The sequence below is a fragment of the Ursus arctos genome, unplaced genomic scaffold (assembly GCF_023065955.2).
Source record: "Ursus arctos isolate Adak ecotype North America unplaced genomic scaffold, UrsArc2.0 scaffold_4, whole genome shotgun sequence".
Lineage (NCBI taxonomy): Eukaryota > Metazoa > Chordata > Mammalia > Carnivora > Ursidae > Ursus > Ursus arctos.
The window spans coordinates 37,767,751-37,783,365 of NW_026623056.1; the positions used below are offsets into that span (position 1 = coordinate 37,767,751).

Genomic DNA, 15,615 nt, shown 5'->3' on the forward strand with positions numbered 1-15,615 from the left:
CTGCTGAAGAATATGCTAGTGAAGTGTCAGTGCAAAACAGTCCTGTTTTCTTCTGCTTCTGCCTAAACCACTCTAACATCAGTAGGAACAACCATTCATGGAGTGTATGGACAGAAAAATCCCCAAATATGTATTATAACTTTTGAGAGAAAAATAAATATATGTGGTTCGTGCACACGTATGTATATATCTTTACTTGCATTTAAAGTATAAGCAACATTTGCTTCTTGAGTTGGAGAAGCAGTAAAATTGAAAAATTTGAAAAGTCTAAAGCAGAATCCACCACGACCACCACCACCACCACCACATACAAACATAATTGCCATACTTCCTCCATGGCCTGTGGAAAAACCTGAATCTAGATCTTGTAAAGACAGTTAAGAAAATGCAGATTCCCTGGAGAGGAAGTATTGAATTAAATAAATAGATTTTTCAGATAACCGAGAGCAAGTTGGACTTCTGGAAGACAGCTGACTGAGAGTGTCCCCACAGAGGCAGTCCCAGTCACATTTATTTCTTTTTCTTCAACTGCCTGATATGATAGGCATGTAGAGGTGAAAATATGGATGTGGAAATAAGAAGAGATGGAGGGAGACAGGCCATGAGTAAATTCTATGAATTCTTTTTCTTTTATTGAGGATTAATTGACATACATTATATTAGAATAATATATTGGTTTCAGGTATACAACATGGTGATTCAATGTTTGTGTATATATATATATATATATATATATATATATATATATATATATATATATATATTGCAAAATGATCACCACAAGTTTAGTTAACACCTGTCACCATGTGTAGTTACAAATTTTTTTTTAAGATAAGAACTTTTAAGATTTACTCTCTTAGCAACTTCCAAATATTCAGTAGAGTATGATTAACTATAGTTACCATGCTATTCATTATATCCCTATCACTTATTTATTGTATAAATGGAACAGTGTACCTTTTGACTACCTGCACCCATTTTGCCCTCTGGCAATCACCAATCTGTTCTTTGTATTTATGAGCTTGATTTTTGTTTTGTTTTTGTTTTTTGTTTTTTGAATACCACATGTAAGTGAGATCATACGGTATTTGTCCTTTTCTTATTTGTTTTATTTCACTTAGCATAAAGCCCTCAAGGTTCATCTATGTTGTCACAAATGTCAATTTTTGAGATGACTGAATAATATTCCATTGTGAAAATATACCACATCTTCTTTATTCATTCATCCACTGATGGACACTCAGGTTGTTTTCATATCTTGGCTGTTGTAAAAAAATACTGCATTGAACTTGGGCATACATATATATTTTTGAGTTAGTATTTTCATTTTCTTCAGATAAATACCCAGAAGTAGAATTGCTGATCATATAGTAGTCCTATTTTTAATTTTTTGAGGAAACTTCATGCTAGTTTCCATAATGACTATTCTAATTTGCATTCCCACCAACAGTGCACAATGGTTCCCTTTTCCCCACATCTATGCCAACACTTATTTCTTATCATTTTGATAAATTACCATTCTAACAGATGTGAGGTGATATTTAATTGTGGTTTTGATTTGCATTTTCTTGATGATTAGTGACATTGAGCATCATTTCTTTGTATCCTATTGGCCATCTGCATGTCTTCTTTAGAAAAAAATGTCTATTCGGGGAGCCTGGGTGGCTCAGTTGGTTAAGTGTCTGACTCTTGGTTTCAGCTCAGGTCATGATCTCAGAGTCATGAGATTGAGCCCCGTGTTGGGTCCTGCGCTCAGCATGAAGTCCCCTTGAGATTCTTTCAGTCCCCCTCTGCCCCTCCCCCTCACGCCTACACCTGTGCACACACACTCTCTCCTCCTCTCTCTCAAATAAATAATATCTTTTAAAAAAGAGAAAAAGATAAATGTCTGTTCAAATCCTCTGCCCATTTTTTAAATCAGATTTCTTTACTATTAAATTATATTAGTTCTTTATATATTTTGGATATCAACCCCTTATCAGATCGGATATATAATTGGCAAATATTTTCTGCCATTCAGTAAGTTGCCTTTTCATTTTCTTGATGGTTTTCTTTGCTGTGCAGAGTATTTTTAGTTTGACATAGTCCCACTTGTTTATTTTAGCTTCTGTTGCCTTTGCTTTCGGTATCAAATTCAAAAAGTCATCGCCAAGACCAATGTCAAGGAGCTTACCACCTATGTTTTCTTCTAAATTCAAGTCTTTAGTCTATTTTGAATTAATTTTTGTATATGGTATAAGATAGTAGTCTAGCTTCATTCTGTTGTGTGTGGCTATCCAGTTTGCCCAACACCATCTATTGAAGTGACTGTCCTTTCCCCATTGCATATTCTTGGCTCCTTTGTCATAAATTAATTGACCATATGTGGGTGAGTTTATTTCTGGGCTCTCTATTCTGTTCTGTTAATCTATTTGTCTCTTTTAATGCCAATACCATACTGTTTTGATTATTATAGCTTTGTAATAGAGTTTGAAATCAAGAACCTTGATGCCTCCGACTTTGTTCTTCTTTCTCCAGATTTCTTTGGTTGTTGGGAGTCTTCATATTTCCATACAAATTTCAGAAGTCTTTCTTCTATTTCTGTGAAAAATTCCATTGCAGATTTTATGAGATTGCATTGAATCTGTAGATTGCTTTGGGTAGTATGGACATTTTAACAATATTAATTATTATAATCCACAAGCACAGAATATCTTACCATTATTTGTGTCTTCAATTTCTTTCATCAATATCTTTTGGTTTTCAGTGTACAGGTCTTTCACTTTCTTGGTTAAATTTATTCCTGGGTGTTTTATTCTTTTTAATGCAACTATAAATGGGATTGTTTCCTTACTTTCTCTGATAGTTTGTTTTTAGTGTATAGAAATGCAACTGATTTCTGTGTACTGATTTTATATCCTGCAACTTTACTGAATTCACTATTAGTTCTAATAGTTTTTTTGTTTTGTTTTCTAGTGGAGTCTTTAGGATTTTCTATGTATAGTATCATGTCATCTGCAAATAGTGACAGTTTTACTTCTTCTTCTCCAATATAGTTGCCTTTTATTTCTTTTTCTTGACTGATTGCTCTGGCTAGAATTTCCAATACTATGTTGAATAAAAGTGTCACATCCTTGTTTTGTTCCTCATTCTAGAAGAAAAGCTTTCAGCTGCATCTATTGAGATGATCATACAATTTTTATCCTTTATTTTGTTAATATGGTGTATCACACTGATTGATTTGCAGATATTGAACCATCCTTGCATCCCTGAAATAAATCCTACCTGGTTATGGTGAATGAACCTTTTAATATATTGTTGAATTAGGTTTGCTAACATTTTGTTGAGGAATTTTTAGTCTATGTTCATCAGGTATATTGGCCTGTAATTTTCTTTTCTTGTGGTATCTTTGTCTGGTTTTGATATCAGGGTAATGTTGGCCTCATAAAATGAGTTTTGAAATGTTCCCTCCTTTTCTATTTTTTGAAAGAGTTTGAGAAGAACCAGTATTAATTTTTCTTTGAATGTTTGGTAGAATTCACCAGTGATACTGTTTGGTTGTGGACTTTTGTTTGTAGGGAGTTTTTAAATTACTGATTTAATCTCCTTACTAGTAATTGGTCTGTTTGGATTTTCTATTTCTTCATGATTCAGGTTGTATATTTCCAGAAATTTATCCATTTTTTCTAGGTTGTCCAACTTGTTGGCATATAAGTGTTCATAGTAGCCACCTAGGTCCTTTGTATTTCTGTGGTATCAGTTTTACTGTCTCCTCTTTCCTTTCTGATTTTATTTGAGCCCTCTCTCTTTTTTCTTAGTGAATCTAAGTAAAGATTGTCAACTTTGTTTATCTTTTCAAAGAACCAGCTCTTGGTTGTATTGATCTTTTCTATGTTTTCTTTTTGTCTCTATTTCATTTATTTCTGTTTTGATCTTTGCTATTTCCTTTCTTCTACTAACTTGAGGCTCTGTTTGTTCTTTTTCTAGTCCCTTAAAGTTAGGTCATTTATTTGAGATTTTTCTTGTTTGAGATTTTTCTTATTTCTTGAGGTAGGCATTTATCACTGTGAACTTTTCTAACAGAACTGCTTTTGCTGTGTCCATAAGTTTTGGTGTAAGTTTTATGAATTCTAACAACTGATGTTAATGCTTATTGTACCGTAACTTTTCAAAATTCAAGTTGATGGTTAGCTTGACACCTTGGCTGTTCAGTTCATTCCTGTCATTTAAAACAGCATAAGCAACGACTACATGAAGCAACCATTAGCCTAGTTAGGTTGTCAAAGTCAGCTTAATGCTTTTTTTTTTTTTTTTTTTTGGTAGTGATACTGAACAACAACAACAACAAAAATGTTTCTTTTGAAACATTTTTTGAAACATTTTTGAAACATTTCTTTTGAAAGGTCTTAGGCCTCTATTCTTCCAAGTTCTGATCACAGCATAACTAACCTCATAAAAAGTCATTAGTGAAGATTAGAACAATATCCTATAATGAGTTAGCTATGAAGAAATTGGCATAGTTTATCTCTTTGATTCATGTTGTTATGAAAATAATGTGTTGCAAAATAAAACTATATTTCTTTCTCCCAATCTTTTTTTTTTAACCAGATTATTACAAGTTACATTTGGACTGATTTTTTTCCTAACAAAGGTTGAATAACACTCAAAGGCTTTAGTAGCCAAAGTCCATCTTTAGAAATAGCTTTCTTCTATAATGTACTGCCAATTTCTTATGTGTGTGTATTTTGACCTTCCTGATGTCTCTGCTATGGGCTGCCTGTTGATTGGTACATGTTAGTGCTTTGCTTATAAGAGTTGGGCAATAGTTCAGTGATCCAGTCCAAATGTGGGCCATAGATAGAATAGGCTCATCTTCTATTTAAGAAATGTAGCAAACTGCTTTAAATGAAGTTGGTTCAGACAAGGTCGTTGGAACTCTTCATCTAACCCTGTGTGCTGTATGTAATGGACACTACTGCTGAGCTCCAAAACTGCAAGGTAAATAGACAAGAAAGCCAGTAACTTGCCATCCCTGTGAGAGCTTTCTCTAAGTCTGTTATTAGATTTACATTCTTAATCATATGGGGCCCATGTTGGTCATTTAAAAGGGCTTGTTCACTGGTTCTCCTGATGTCTTTGAAGATTGTCCTGGGAATAATAATAGTGAGTTCTTATATTATTTTTCTGGTCTTTTCTAACTTTCTTTAAATTGGAGATTGGGTTTATATGCATATTCATACCAGGTTTATTAAATATTCAGCTAAATTTCTTAGACATGAAAGAATTAATTGTTAGAATGTTTTACTCTAGCTAATCATATGTTTAAACTACAGTACGTTCAAGTACATTTTTCCTCAATTCTATTTGTGACATATACACTTGGCAAATTGAATTGAGACGTAAACATTATAGATCCGATTTTGAATTTAGTAACTTACAGATTTTTTTTTTTTGTGTTGCCTAATCCTCTTCAAACTGTAGAATGTATTTTACTCAACTGTGTTGTGATTCTGTACAATTTTTAGGATCAACATGTTATAGGATTTTGTAGTCATAAAGAGCTAATCACGATGAGAGAAGTTATTGAATGCATCTCCTGACTGGAGGCAGAGCTGCATTTATTCCATCCAAAATAGATGAAGATCTTTCCTATTTTTAAATAGCCATGAAGATAGAAATTTCATAACTGCTCTTAGCAATCTATTTGATTATTTACCACTTGCACATTTAGGATGTTCATCTTTAAGTCTTAACTTAAATTCTTCACTGGACAGTTTAATATCGTTATGCCCTAGGACAAAAATGTCGATCATTATCTTCTTTATAACAACTCTTACAGTCAGAAAACCATGAAAATATACCTCAACTTTTTCATTCTGAAGCAAAATTATCTCAGTGTTTTTTTAAACATTTACTTTTATTTTTATAGCTCTTTCTGTATGAGAGTGGCAAAGGGGACTATTTTAAAAAGTTCTGTCATATATGATGCCTCTGAGAAAGACACTGCATATTTTAATTTCTCTGTGCTGATGTGGAAATAGCCACAGCTTTTTCATTATATGCTGATGGACAGAGCGTTTGTGTTCATTTAACCTTGAGGTTGAAACTTGTTCCCAAAAAAGTAACTGACTCATAGCATTGGCTAGACCCAAGAATAAAGAGCATCAGTTTTCCTAATCTTAAAGCTCATCTTGCCCCCACTCCTAAAACGCACTAAAATTAACTTTTCCTTGACCTCTCTCTTGTGCTATTTATTTACTGATTTAACAACTTTTTTCTATCATCTTTGTCTCCTAAAATAGACAGACAGCATTTATTCAACAAATGTTGGAGTGTCATGCTGTGTTTAGGACACTATGCTAGGCTTGGGAGATTCAAGTGTGAACTGTTAGCAAAGACTCAAAGACAAAGATGTCCTAGGCATGTTCAGGGAGGAGCCAATAGCCTGTCACAGAATATAAGGAAGCGGTGCTGGGGGTGGGGAGAGAAGCCCGAAACAAAGAAACAAACAAACAAACAAACAAACACCAAGAGAGGTGGATTGGGGCCAGATTGTGAAAGATCTTGGATTCTCTTAAGCAAATAGTTGATGGTGACAAGGACAAAAGTAACATTTTTCAATCTATACTGTGGAAAGCTCTTTCCAAGTCTTTAAAACACATACTGTGCCCATGCTGTGTTCTTGGTTTAGTATCTAACAGATCACTGGGTATAAGTACCTGCTTAATTTATATCCTTTGGTATAAATTTTATGTCATGATTTTTCCCTTTGAATTAAAAAGAAAAAAACATTTGAGGGAACCATTTGAGTAAAGACAGCCTTCTGTTCACACTGATCTGGATCTTTCTTTCTCCTGCTGTGCCCGTATTTATTCCAAAGCCCTCTGTACCACTAACATGTCACTTTCTGTGTTTACACACTGAGGAATCTCAGGATGAGTTTCCCTTATAACAGACACAACCTTTTTGCTAAATGGCATTAATGGTGGTCTGTGAGCAACATTATGACCAGGTATTTCTAATTGATTGGACCACATGATAACAATGCCAGACCTTTTTAGCATCCCCTAAAGGATATCAGTGTACTATAGTAAAAGGTCCTGGTATACCAATCTGTTTGAAACCCATGAAGCTACAGTTTCAGGAGTTTGGGATATAGAAGGAAAAGTTGTTTGGGATCAGATTGTAGAGAGCTCTTAACTGTCTTCATAACAGAGTTAGATCTAATTCAGGAGCTGTAAGAAATCATCCTGAACGTATTAAACAAATTCAGTGCCTGACACTATCTCCTGCCCTGCCCTGCCACCCGCCCAGCTCTCCAGCTTTTATTTCATTCTTATCTTTCAGGTCCTATACCTGTAAGAATCAGGAAGACTCGGGAGGATTTGTATGGGGTGGGGTGGAGTGTCAAGTTGTCTTAGCAATGTCTCAGACCTAGAAACAGTCCTAGACCTAAATGCTGAACTTTCGCTTTTGAATTCTCTCTTTTTATTGATCATTATTTCATCATCTAAATTTTTTAAGGTAGACATTTTTCAGATTGAACATAGCATATTAAGGAGAGGTAAGGCATCATTGATTTCCTTATCACTCTCCTCAAGGTGGATCCAAAAAAATGGGTGGTCTTGAAAAGCAGACCCTAAGATATGAATGATTTGTGGCATTTATAGCCTTCTTAAGACTGACCAAGAGGAATGAAAATACTTCAAGAGACTTGTCTTCAGGAGACCCCAAAATCTAGCTAGTGGGAGATTGCACATGCTCTGTATGCACATCCGAATAACCCTTCCATCTGACTTTGACTTGTAAACCTTTTGCCAGATCGAAAATAGAGAATTAAAAACCTCTGAATTCAGGGCGCATGAAATGTCATTAAATCTAGCATAAAATTTCTTGAATCTGTCAGATAAAGGAAATCATGTATCCATAGAGAAGATGGAATATCAATTGACAGGAACCTATGAAGCTGGCACTTATTCTGAGAGACATATGAATCTAAAAATCCAATAGTGCCTCAGCCTTTGAAAACACGGAAGCCAGAAAGGTATTAGAAAAATCAATAAGGTAAAAATCTTCATCCTACTATTTGGAATGACTCCCACATAAGAATTAATTAACACAATACTTCTAGAACATTAAAAGGATGTTAAAATGTTATCTCTACCCATAGAAAACAAAGATACAAACCCACCTAACTTCTAGAGAGAGGGTTGAAAAGATTGGAAAGATTAAAGGCACATGTAAGAGGTCATTTCTGCCCTGTTGTCACACCGTTTACCCTCTTCAGATAGAAGGATAGGTGTTGAGCTTCAGTTCATCTGAATTCCTCAGCCCTATCATCAATGCTGTGACACATTCTAATTTTCTGATTCATTTGTGATGAATAAGCTCTCTCTTTTCTATTCACAGTGCTAAAAGTAACCAATTTTTGTGAGTGAGTTATGATTACTTATTTTCCATTTTTGTATTGCGCTATTATTTTCCCTTTGCAAAGTTTCTCTCACTCTCTCCGCCAGTGTGAATCCCATGTACAGAAAAGCCTTTGGACAGTACTGCTGCCTAGGCTTCAGTCAGTGGAGAGGAATGAAAGACTGACAACCCGATTCCGTTTTTAACCCAGCCAGATACCTCAGCTGGCAAGTGGCTCAGCTTCCGCACCATAAAATGGGTATAATAATAGCTTTCCCTTACCACTGTGAAATATTTAGAATACAAATCAAGCCAAACCTGTCTCCTTCCAAAGGAGAAGCTTAAACTAGCCTACAAAATCCTGAATGAGCCCAGATTTCAAGGGGAAACATAAAATGGGAAATACCTAGATGTAGTGTAATTTAGTGGTTAAAAATATGTAGACTTTGGAATGGTACAAACTTATTCAGATCCCAACAGCTGTGGGATTTGGGGTAAGTTTCCTAATTTCTCAAATCTCCCTGGTTCTGTAGTAAATTGGAGTTAACAGTATTTGCTCTTCTAGTCAGGGTGAAATAATCTAGTGCTAATGACGCTTTTCAAACTCTTCTGCATAGGTGATCCTCAGGTTAGAGTGAGTGATCCAGTCAGTCCTCAGGGTGCGGGCCGTTGCCGGAAGCAGTCTGCCACACGTGAGACTTTTCAGAGGTCTCAGCGTTCATCCTGCAGATACATGCATATTTTGCATTCACCTCCTCAACATGTTCTTATTTGTTTCACTGAACCAGAAGTTCCACAAGGACAAGAACAGGGGCTGTTTTATTTCTTCTGTAACATCCAAGAAATAGTTATCAGATAAATAAACGTATGCACAAATAAGAGTTTAAACTACTTAGCCACAAGGACAACTGACTCTCCAAGAAGACAGCCATATCTTTATGATTTATTCCGTGGCCTGGTGCGCTCCTGTTACGTTGCTCCACATCCCTGGGTATGCCCACCTTCAAATTGGAGAAGCATTTACTGAGCAGGATGCCTGCAGCCACAGAAGGTGCTGACTAAATAGCGACTCCTCTCGTTTCTCTGCTCACTACTCCTCTACGTCACTGTTCCTAAGCCTCTGTGGACTTTTTTAAAAAAAGAAATTGTAAAGAACTAGGTAAACCAGAGTCTGGGAGGCCTTTAGAGGAGTCTGTGTGTCACTAGCCACACGTGTCCATGTAGAGCTCTATTTCCTATATGTTTTGTTTGCTCCTGGCTCCAGCTTACAGGGACTTGTTCAGCTTCCTGGAGCTGATAAGCAGTGGGATCACACGGGCATTTTCTCCCCTCTCCCCTAGGCTAAGGGTGGCTAAACTGGAATTCATGAATGACCTTCATGGAGTCTGGAAGATTCTTGAAACTTGGTGTTTTTAAGGAGTTTTTTGGGGGAGGGATTCTCATAGGGATCCGTATCACCTCAAAATGTTGGAAACCATTGCCCTTGAACATTACATAAACTGAAATCAGAATTGACTAATCTTTATTAATAATACATTTAATTAATAACACGTTTAGTTCTTTAGAGGTTGACACTATACAATAATTTCTACTGGGAAATCACAGAACACAATTAGACTTCACCATAAACCACCCCTTTTCCCCCTTCTACTCTTGCTTCCCCTGCCATGTTTTAAGGTCCTGATTCTTTTGGGCTTTACAGTTATATATTCTTTGCTAGGTATTTATGCTTTGAGCCTAGAATGCTTAATGCAAATGTTTTTCATCATATGCAAAACTATCGTAGATAATTCTTTGCATTTCAGATGAAAACAACTTACAGACATATAAGGTGAATATCACTTAGGCGGAAAGAGCACACATATCAATAAAATAACAATTTGAACTGAACAGGAATAAACCTATGTAGATTAATACATATTCTCAAAATTGCAGATTGTAATTCAATCAAGAAGTAGGGGCCTTTTGACGTTTATGAACATTTATAAATTGTATAAGAACTCTGAGATTAAATTTTTAGCCTTAGTATTACATTTGGGATAGGTATTATTGTTTTTCATTAATATATAAGGACGACAATTATATCCAATAAAATCTTCAATTTAACTTGGCTTTAATTTGTCTTAGACTGTGACATACACACTGTGATTTTTCTCCCTATCTTGGATTCCTGTCATTGACAGCCTGTGTGTCACTTGACATCGGGGAAGGATATTTCTTCTTCATTCCAGACCTTGCGTGTATTAGTCAATCTGGGTACAATTTACATTGATCTCTTTTGATCACATCAAGAATTTAACTTTGACTGATTAACTTTTATGAATAAATGCTCCTTAAAATTTGAAATGGAAAGTTATGTGCTCAGATATAAGAACACAAATGCTAGGTATAGTTTTTAAAAAGCATAATGTCTTATTGAGAGTTATTGGGTTTATAACGTGCAACAGAGAAATGATAAGTGAGCATATTTCATAGATAACCACTAATCACATTTTTCTCCTTTCTCCCGAAGTTTGGGGGGAAAAGCAAGCTCAAAAAAGTTAGGAGGGAAAAAAAGAAGGGAGGGAGCAGGGAGGGAGGAAAGAAGGAGATTTAAAAAATAGACTGGTGCAGTGGTCTAGGATCCTGGCTTGTAGAAGGGACTAGAACGTAGCAAAACTTAGAACTTTAAAGTCTTTGAAGACTAGTCAATCTTTATATTTCAAGTTTGTGTGTACTTCCAATGAATCATACATAATCTCATTATCTTGCTTAAAGTTTTCATTAAACTCATCAATTTTGTGAAATAACTTGAAAGCTTCCAGCTTCTCTTGCGTTAGCATACATTATGATCCAGGCTGCAGATTTTCATCTTAACTCTTATTGTTCAAGGGGGGGAACACCATCCCTCACACTTACACGTGCCATGAAGAGGAAACTCTTCCTTTGGAGGAACCTCTATGAATGTGCGCTTGTCTAGAAAACTTGTTGAGAAGTGAAATCTCTTTAATCGACGGGTTTGTTTGTGTTTGCTTTAGGCTTATTCTATGCTAAGTTATATAATCAGATCCCTCCACTTGATCTCTTTTAGTAGGATTTGTTTTGCACACTTCTGGAGGCCTCCTATGAAGCAGTTAAAATCATGGTGTCAGAGAGGCAAGAATTCGATCAGCATATATTAATAGTCCTTGATATATTTGAGTGGGGTGTGGGTAGAGAGACATGCTTTGTTCTTTCAGTGTCCCCATTTGGTTTATTAATCTCTCACGGCTCTTCTGCTACTTCAGTTTTATTTTTCTGTAAGAGAAGCTGTCAAAACAGTGGTGAGCAGGCCAGTGACATCATAGCTCATTTGGCTTGTGAGTTGAGGATTACAAAGGAGAATTACCTGAGTTGAAATACAGGAGAAACTGTTAAGATCAACTCCCCACAAACCTGAGGTTTTCATCGTTAGAGATGTGTTTTGGGAGACAGATGTTTTCCTTTGAAATCATTTTGTCAGAGGGGACACTCCTAGGCTGGAGACAAGGGGCAGAGAAAGCGGTATATGGTCCTCAGTCTGCACCAAGCCAACACGAGGCTGCCTCGCGTCAGGTTGTCAGCTGAGGGGCGATGATGCATGTGGGTGTTACGGCTGTCCAGAGGATCTTCTGGGCGTTAAACATACTGAATTTACCCTTAGAAGAGCCAAAGTTTATCAGAGTTTTATTCATCTTTGTCAAAATTAGTTAAAATTTGCCCTGTACTACACAGTAGAGCCTTGACCTGTTCTGGTCAATGCTGCCCAGTAGATGTCTATGCAGTGATAGGGAATGTTCTACCTCTAAGGCGGCCACCAGCTGCAGGTGGCTCTTGAGCCCTTGAAATGTGGCTAGTGTGACTAAGGAACTGAACGTTCCTGTTTTTTTATTCAAGTTTAACTAATTGAAATAGATAAGTATAGATAGTGGCTATTGTATTAAAGAGCACAGCTCTAGAAAATACCTATACCATTCGGATCAGAATGACGTTAACAAAGAAAGAGGTTGGCACTCCTTGTGCCTGGAAATACTGTGTTGGTCATATAGCAGGAGTCGCACCTTTGGAAAATTTTATGGGACTGATCTCTTTTTTTCCCCTCAGGCTACAGGTAATAAAACAGGCCCCTACTGCCCATCCTCAGGAGCAAACAGTTCTGTCTATACCTTAGATTGGTTTTCCTTCTCCCTATAGTATCACTGGGTTTATTTTTAATTCCTTGTTTTTGTTTTTCAGTTCCGTGACCATCAGTCTGTGGCCTGACCCTTCTCTTTATGTAAGTAAGAGTGGTTTCTTTACTTTTCAAGAAGGCGTCGTATTTGGGAAATTTGGATCTTTGTTGGCATGTTTTCTCGTTGACTTTGTTGTGGTTTCCAGTACTTCTTTGCTACATCTTAGCTTCCTTTGGGTTTGGAATCAGTGTTGGTGGTGGTGGTAGTCGTTGCCATCCATGAGGGGGCCTGAGAAGAGCGGGGCCTCAGGCACTGGACTCCTATAAAGACCGCCGTTTACTCAGCCGCAGCTGCTGTTTGCGGGAGTCACTGCTCCTCTCCAGTAGAGCTTACGTTCTTCAGCCGGACACCCGCAACAGTCGGGCTTCTGCTCCACAGTCAGTCAATGGGCAATTATTTATTCTTCAGTTACACACCCATCTCTAGGTCCAATAGTTTTTAATTTCAACTTCTGGGTCAGAGCTTTCATTTATGGACAAAATTTCCAATACCCTTTTACTCAAGAAGTACGAGCGTGGACTATAAGGCTTGATCCACTTAGGATAAAATTTTGTCTGTCATCGCAAGTCCAGGAAAAAAAAAAAAAAGAGGGAGAAAGAGAGAAATCCGGGATTATGTGTGCCAAGAGGTTTCTAGAAGGTACTGTCCTTTTTTAGAAAAGATGGGAAGTCATGTGAAAAGGGAGAATAAAAAGAGAGGGAAAACTTGATTTTAGATGAAAAGAGAGAATATTTGTTGTTTAAAGCCCAAACCAGGCTGCACGGAACGGGTTGGATAAGTTTTACCTCAGGCTGCTTGTAAGAGATTCTGCAGCAATGACCCCAAATAATCATAGTGGCTCACCGCATGAGACACCGCCCGAGACATACTACAGGTAGGGGCGGTCACCTTCTGTGATAAATAATCACCAGCATCTTCCCAGCTGCTTTGAGCTCTCTGGTGGATGCTGTCCCTTACTCGCAACATGTCTTACTTCAGCGACTTCTCAGTCTGAGGTATTTCTTGTGTGGTAATCATTTACACAGAAAGGGGGTTCCCCTGGTTCGCTTGCATGTGTGGGGCTTCCACTAACATTCCTAGAAGCTAGTTGCAAATATATTCAGGGGAGCAGAATCCCCCAAAGGATGGACCGTAAGGCTAAAGTCCAAAGTGACAGCCATTTGACAGAGAAAGGAGATTGGTGAAACTCCCCAAAGACGGCAGGGACTGTGTGTAATGCATTTATACAGCAGGGGTGGATCCTGCCTGCCCCTGACAAGTCTTGTTATTCCGTATTCTCTGTGTTGATAGCGCGGGTCTGTCAATGCTTTGGAGGGTGTCAGTGTGCATGCTTATGGTTACCACTCTACGTTTCCGCGTCCCTACTTCAGTTACCTAGCACTGCGTATTTCTCGTCCTCCGACTGGCAAATCATTTTCGTTACAGTTCTTTTGTGTAAAAACAGTTCACATAATAGCTCCGTGTTAGACAAGGCATTAATCCTCACATCACCGGGGATGAGTCAGCACAGTGCACTCCTGCCCGCACGGCTCAGCTATTATGACGTCAGCACTGTAGGGCAAGCCTCAGACAAGCAGTACAGGGGACTGGAGACCTGTGTCACAGATTAGAAATCAAGGGGGAGACCTTTGAGATAAAAACATAATTGAAAGGCTGTTTCTGGCTCATAGGAAAATGTGAAACTGATTCTATGCTACATCAACCATTAATCAGGCAGCTTCTAGAGAGATCCTAGTTTTGAACCAGAGACAGGGCTGAGAATGACCTGTAATGGGCTGACAGCCCATTCCTATGCCCACTAACCTTGTCCCACCCCCGGGCCAGCCTTCATGCTTGCTCGGGTTGTTCCAAATCCTGAGGCTACTTTCGTTTCAAGGGTGACAGGGCCTGTGACAGTCCTGCTGTCCTCAAGTGCCCCACAGACACAGCTGATGGCTCCAGGGGTGGTGCCCCAGATACCTATCAAAGGGAAAGAAAAGTTTCTTGGGAACAGATCAGAACATTATCTCCCCAGTGTTTCTAGCTCCTAGTGCCTCTTCAATGGCCTTCTCCAGACAGGTGCAGAATTCTGCCTTCTCTCCCTGGCACTGCATTTAGTCCAAAGTCCCAACCTGGATTTGACACAGATTTCACTGGGAACTGAATAGCTTCCAGATGTTCCCCCCAAGAGTTTTCCATCCCATTACTCTTTAGCAGAAACAAAGAGGAGCCCACTGTAGCCTGCCACACTGCCTTAAAGCAGGTAGCACAGACTTAGCCTGTTTGAGAAACCAAGTTATTGTAAATTAGACCTCTCTACAGTTCAGGCTCAGATTCATTCTCAGAACGATACCTTTCAGTATTGAAAACTCAGTATTGAAAAAGCTGAAAATTCATGGCCTCAGTGACATCCTCTGCTAACAAGACATTCCTCCATCACATCCTCTATCCCTCACTCTTCCTTTCACCCCGTGATAACCGTCAGAAAGTGCCTTACTGCTGCGATCTTCTGCCTTCATTAGATTGCTAATAGGCTCCATGCTTAGCTTGTAGAAGCTAATGCTACTGCTTGGCTTAGTTTTGATTAATTATCATGCACAGCTCTTTATTCGGTTTTCAGTCAACAAACATTTACGGAAAGCTAGTCACTATGCTTGGTTCCTGGAACTCCAAGATAAATAAGAAATGCTCCCTGTTGCTAAGAATCTCATAGTCTGGTAGGGGTGATAAATAGTAAATAAAGGCTTTAGGATGTGATGGACACTGGAATGGAGGCATAAACAAGATGTAGCAAGAGGAACAAGAAAGGAGTGCCCACCTGCAAGCTAGGTCTAAAAGTCTACAGAAAGTATTGAAATTTACCGAGTCAATGTAGGGGAAGGGAAAGAAAAGGGGATCATAATATGAAAAAAGCAAGAATATTTTCAAAGTCAGGAGGTGTCGAGCATCAGCCAGCTCTGGAGGACAGTAGTTCTGCGTGGCTGGAGCATGGTGGTTGAAAGGGGAGCCTGGGAGATGA

The 15,615-nt window shown here is 38.0% G+C and overlaps 1 protein-coding gene across 48 annotated transcripts in view; it reads left to right on the top strand.

Moving 5' to 3' along the window:
* The window catches only part of ZBTB20 (zinc finger and BTB domain containing 20), a 780,933-nt gene that overhangs the window by 587,218 nt on the left and 178,100 nt on the right, over positions 1-15,615 (top strand). For 47 of the 48 annotated variants that reach the window (XR_008957295.1, XM_048215038.2, XM_048215024.2 and 44 more), the window contains one exon: positions 12,622-12,661. The gene's annotated coding sequence lies outside the window, so the exon portion shown is untranslated. Of the gene's footprint in view, positions 1-4,639; positions 4,978-12,621; positions 12,662-15,615 lie in introns of those variants that run through there. The other variant, XM_044382246.3, reaches the window with a different exon arrangement.